At 36.9% G+C, this 6,000-nt stretch overlaps 1 protein-coding gene across 2 annotated transcripts in view; it reads left to right on the top strand.

The window, feature by feature from the left end:
- Positions 1-484: 484 nt before the first annotated feature.
- Positions 485-6,000, top strand: part of LOC109047824 (lactosylceramide alpha-2,3-sialyltransferase-like) — a 30,273-nt gene continuing 24,757 nt past the window's right edge. For both annotated transcript variants that reach the window (XM_042737741.1, XM_042737740.1), the window contains exon 1: positions 485-735. The gene's annotated coding sequence lies outside the window, so the exon portion shown is untranslated. The remainder of the gene's footprint in view (positions 736-6,000) is intronic.

The following is a 6,000-nucleotide window of genomic DNA, read 5'->3' as shown; positions in this document are numbered from 1 at the left end:
CTGATTCATTCTGCAGCCTGTAATCATAAATCACTGTGTTTGTTCATTTGATCAGAAGACAACTGGTGCCCGACTGAATCTGGTTTCTTCCAAAGATGAATCTGTTTTTTGTTTTGTTTTCTGTCATCCGATGGAGTTTATCTTTCTTCTTAACGTTGCCTTTGGATAGCTTAGTTGTGGCACAGAACACAATTAATATTCGGTAATATTATTAATTTGACAGCACTGGCTTTGTATGAGAACAAAACTTGAACAGATTTGAATAAATGTTTGCAACAGAAACAGTTACTTTCCTGTTTATTACTGAAGCTGCTTTGAAAGATTCTGTATTGTATAAAGTGCTTTATAAATAAATGTGACATTCTAAAAGTATTGATTAATGAAAATATCTAATTCTAAAAAGATGCATACATCTAATAAGGTTAAAAAATGTGTCCATATAAAGTTAAATTGCAGCTGGAAATCAGTCTATGGGGCAAATATCAGCTCTTATTTATATTCTGCTGCTTTCGGCAAGAGCCACACAGAATATGAAGAATGTGAAAGCTTCAGAAGTCAGCGCATACAAACCTCACTCCAGAGTCCTGGGGGTCTGCTTCCGGACGGCACGCAGCGGAAGTGGAGCAGAGATCCGCCCTGTAACAGTAACTGCAAGCTTGTTATAGTGTTCGTGCGCGCTGCGAGTCTGCAGCAGCACACACCATCAGCTCTGCGAATATCGAGCGAAACATGCAGGTACTGACGCGTGTCATGTGTTTCTAGATTCTGCTGAATCAAGAGCGTAATATGGTTTACACACTGAACGCTTCGCAGTTTATGTCAAATATAGCATTTTGTCTTCCATTGTGGTTATACCAGATGGGTTTATTAAACACCGTTTCTTTTATATTTTGCATTCGGAAAAAGAGCTTGTGATCATTATGTTGTAAGTGTGTGTGATACGTCTGAGGAGGAGGAAGAGTGATAAACGTGACTAAACGATTTAAGAAGCGATAAGCTGCATCCTGCATGCATGCGCTTTTCTTACAAAAACTATTTTGGTGTTAATGTTACTTGGGCAAACACCTTGTAGACTGCTAAAGATTATATTACTGTGTCATGCTATTTAATTCTATATTTGTTGTTATTATAGTATGCATTCAAAACATGGTAATGCAGTAGTATTTTTTTTTTTTACTTTTCTATCAATTAAAGGGCAGTGTTGGGGAGTAACTAGTTACATGTAACGGCGTTACGTAATTTAATTACAAAATCAATATTACTCTAATCAATTACAATTACTAAGAAGAAGTGTAATTAAATTACAGTTACTTATGAAAATGTTAACGATTACAAAGGGGATTACATTTGAATATTTACACACATCCACATATAGATTTAATTGATTTCTTTCCCAAATTGACTACTCTGAGACATACGCTCTGTAATTTGGTTCAGAATCCTGTCATAAAAGCGGACTTCCTGTACACTGTTAAAAATCGCTGTAAAAAAACAGCCAAATTTTGACAGTAACACACTGTTTTTCATTAAAACAATGCATTCTGGGTATTCATCTTTTTCGAGAAGGTACTTGAATTTTGAACTTTAAGTTCTGTTTGATTGCTGTATTTGTGTCTCAGTGATACATCTGTTATAGCTGTGTTTATTTGGATGGTCAAGTGATTACGGCTGTTTCTGTCAGCAATGATCAACTAGACTGACTTAAAATGTTGCTAGAAAAATTTGGTGTTGGAACATATGTGTGAATTTTTTATTTTTATTTTTTTACTTTATAAAATTGAACAATAATATAACAACCAGAACATATGGATATGACAACAGCTCAGATTTTAAATATTTTGAGCTTCGTTGTCAGAAAAAGACATCAACAATCAGCATATGAATCTCAACAATGGTGACAATCAAAAGGTTCATGATGCAATGCATGCTGGGTACCAGCACAGGATAAAACTCATCCATGACTCCCAGCATGCATTGCGGCATGAATAAATTATGCCCCTATATCAGGGATAGGCAACTCCGGTCCTGGAGGGCCACTATCCTGCAGAGTTTAGCTTCAGCCCTCATAAAAACTCACCTGCCTGTATCTATCTAGTAATCCCGAAAACACTGATTGCCTTGTTCAGGTGTGTTTAATTAGGGCTGGAGCTAAACTCTGCAGGACAGTGGCCCTCCAGGACCGAAGTTGCCTATCCCTGTTCTATATTGTCCACTTATTTTCTTGAATTCTCATGTGCTTATATTTTTGCTTTTGTCTTAAGTTTTAGTATCATGTTTTGTGATGTTCAGAACTTATCTGTTTATTTATTTTGTGGATTGTCACCATTGCTGTGATTCATACGCTGATTCTTGATGTGTCCGTCTTAATTACAACAAAGACTCTTTTTTTAAATGAGTGATATTTTCTTAGTAGTCTTTCATAACTTAGAGCTCAGCAGTGTTCTTCTTTTGTTGTAGTATCAATATTCGATGAGAGAACAGACACGGGATTGGATGAGAAATAAGAGAATGTTTAATTTACAGGAAACAAACTGTAGAAAAACACTTTTTTGCTGGCAACCATTAATTTACGGCAACAAACTGTAGAAAAACAGTTATTTACTGGCAACCGTGCTGCACCCCTGCTGCCAGTAAATAACTGTTTTTCTACAGTTTGTTGCCGTAAATTAATGGTTGCCAGCAAAAAAGTGTTTTTCTACAGTTTGTTGCCGTTAAGTCAAGGAAAAAACGACAATATACTCTAAAACGTAAAAGTCAGATTTACCAAATGAAAAAAAAGTTAATTTGACTAAAATATTTGTGAACATCCATAGAAAAAAAGTTAAGCAAAGTCATACACTGATGATGAGAGTAAATACTGAACTCAGTCGTATTAATGTGTGATTGCACAAGAGAGATCTGTTAGTTTAATGTAGTTTTGTGGTTCACCATTGTGCTGGAGAGTAGAGCCTGTGCTTCACTCAATGATGAGCCGCAAACACTGATGTTCTGCTGTTTTATATAGAGACAGTAAATGTGGAGTTGTTGATACAGTGATGATCTCTGTGTTAAGTACTTCAGCACATACATGTGTGCTATAGCTGACAATGAACTGCAGTGATTTGAGTAAAAGTCATGCATTTAGTTACTTTATTACTACACATTAAGTGTTTGCAGTTTTATATTAAGAAATCTTCCTTCTCACTGGACTCAAATGAAATAAATTCATAGTACTAACATTGTAGGAATGATAGTTTTTAATCTCGAACTGTTTGAAGCAGTGGGAGTAGAGTTAGTTTCCATGGTAGAATTTACGGTAAAATACTGTAAAAAAATGAAGAGTTGTAAATTAATGGTTGAGAGCTGTAAATTAACAGTACTTTACTGACACCCCTGCTGCCAGTAAATTACTGTTATTTAACGGCAAAAAATTTTACAGTGTTGACTAACGCAGACAGAATACGCCACATTATGGACGAATAAATCAAATGTAGGTCAGAACACTTGAATCAAAATGCGATATGGACTAGTGTCTGTGAATATTAAGGCGCAAAAAAGACAATATATGAATCCTGCACTTTCTGCGTGTCTGTGGAAATCAGGTGTGGACTGACCATCAGGAGAACTGGGACAATCCCCGCTGGACTGGAAGCCGATTTGGCCCGCTATTTTAATATCACTGTTGTAAAAAAAAAACCTGGTTACTGTACTTTTACTATAATAAAACTCATGTTCAGTATTAGGATTTTTCTGTAAAGATTTTGTAGTGATGTCCTAATTTGGCAACCTGTGCCAAACACCTGTAGGCGATTTAGAAAGTATAGTTTTGTTAAATCTAGAGTATTAAAGTCATGAGAGAGATGGATATCAGGGCAAAATAAAGAGACTGAAAAGAAATATGGAAGTGAAGGTACAATTCAGGAGAAACTTTTCATTATTTTAAATCTCCCCAACCTAAGGATTAAACCTTTTTTATGTCAGGTCCATGTTTCAGAATTTGTATGTGTGAGTGTGAGATTTTCCGGTCTGAAATTATTTCCCAGTGTGCCCCTCGTGGAAATGAATGGCGCAGACATGCGGTTTCATTTACTACACATAGGCCTACTGATGCTAGCAGTGTTTTCAGCCTCTGCCGCCTCAATATATGAGTACATGAACACACAAACATAATCTCTAGAACTGCTCTGAGTCACTTCATGAGCATTTGACTTATTCTGAGAAACTATCTTCATATCATATACAAAGAGACAGCAATGTTTCAGGAGTCTAGAACACAGAATAGGACGCATGCTTATCAGATAACCATATTTGAGTTGATGTATATGCTTTTATTTATTATTATTTTTTAATTAAATCCAAACCATTGTTAGATGCAGTGTTTCTTGTAGTTATGCAAAGATTTGGTTTCAAAAACAGTATCAGTAAACTATTTCTTCTGATTTCGAATCTGCATTGAACTTCAGATCAATCTCAAAGTAAAAGACAGTACTAAAGTCTGATTTTGTGGCGGATGTGTTCAGATTTGATCATTTTAATTCAAGTGAGGAAGGATTGTGAAAGTCTGACCGTGCTGAACACTACTGTAAGGTTAACCCTGCGTGGTGTAAATGTGTGAAAATGATTAGCGGTTGAAAATAAACATTCATTAGAAATTTTGAAAAGTAATCAAAAAGTAATCAGTTGCATTAATAAAGTAATTGAAAATGTTAGACTGCTATTACATTTTAAATAGGGTAACTTGTACATTTCCAAAGTAACCTTCCCAAATCTGTTAAAGGGTCTATATACAGTACTTGTAATGTGAGGAATTAGGAGCATCTCCTGCTTAAATTTTTGTATTTGTTCACACTGTGGTGTGTGAATGGATGCCAGCATTGATAAAGCAGAACTCCTCTTCTCACACCTTCATCACCGATACATGCCTATAGAAGAGCTTTAATACCACTGAAGCTCACTGTGGGAACCAGACACTTCTCACGGTAGCCTTCTCCTCCTCTAGAAATGCCAGAAGTCTAAATTTTGTTAAAAATGGACCTTGGAAAAAGTCTCAGTTCAAAGTGCTTTGGCTGCAGTAGGTGGTTTTTGTGAGAAGACTTGTGTGTGAAAGTCTCACTAATGACACTGATTTACGACGTGGATGGATAAGAGCGCTCTCATCCCGGTTGCGGGGACTCTTATTTTGACGGAACGCAGCTCATACGGTGGGGGGTGCTTCAGAGTGTCGCGCGCGCGCACCGCGATCCAGTCTTGCATCAGCCGTCATCTTCAGAGAGAACGAGCCATGAAATTCCCTGACTAAATTCAGTTTTGATCTTCGTTATGTTCCTATGAGTGTTTAAAGTTGTGTGCGTCCAGAGAGAAAGTGAGTACTATAGATTCCACTGTTACTCAAGCCGAGTTGATTGCAGTTTGCTGAGATAGAGATGTGGAGAGAGTTATGACACAAAGTGGATGCTAATGTGAAGTATAGAAGTATTTGAGTTTCATCCAGTACAGTGTAATTATGTGTAATTATGTATAATTTATTATACATGTAAGCTGTGGATTATGTTTCATGTTCTGCTGTATTCAACGGCAACATTGTGTTGATGTTTGGGGAAGCCAATAGTTGTAATGCCATTTATGTTGTTATGAGTGTGATTGTGATAAGAAAGAAGCATTGTTTGTTAGAGCATATCTTTTATTTGTTTGTTACAGACCACACACTCATATGCTGACACTCCTCAGGACATACAGCAAAGACGATACCACTTAGTACCCATATACATGCTTATCTTCGATCTGTGCACAGAGAGCACTGTTTAATACAGCTCATTAGGATCTGGCTCCCCCTCTTCATATGCTTGTATAAATAAATCTGTTAAACTGGATTCCTTCTTCGACTTTGGTGTTCTTACCGACACACCCGGACCAGCTTCACCTCATTAGCAACAGCTAGCACCTTACAGTCCTTAGCCCCTCAGCTACATTTTGGTCCTTCGAGCCGGATACAAGCTGCTCCGGGAACATGCAACTAAATGG

The sequence above is a fragment of the Cyprinus carpio genome, chromosome B14 (assembly GCF_018340385.1).
Source record: "Cyprinus carpio isolate SPL01 chromosome B14, ASM1834038v1, whole genome shotgun sequence".
Lineage (NCBI taxonomy): Eukaryota > Metazoa > Chordata > Actinopteri > Cypriniformes > Cyprinidae > Cyprinus > Cyprinus carpio.
The sequence above is the reverse complement of the archived record's forward strand: the minus strand, read 5'-3'. Positions and strand labels throughout refer to the sequence as shown.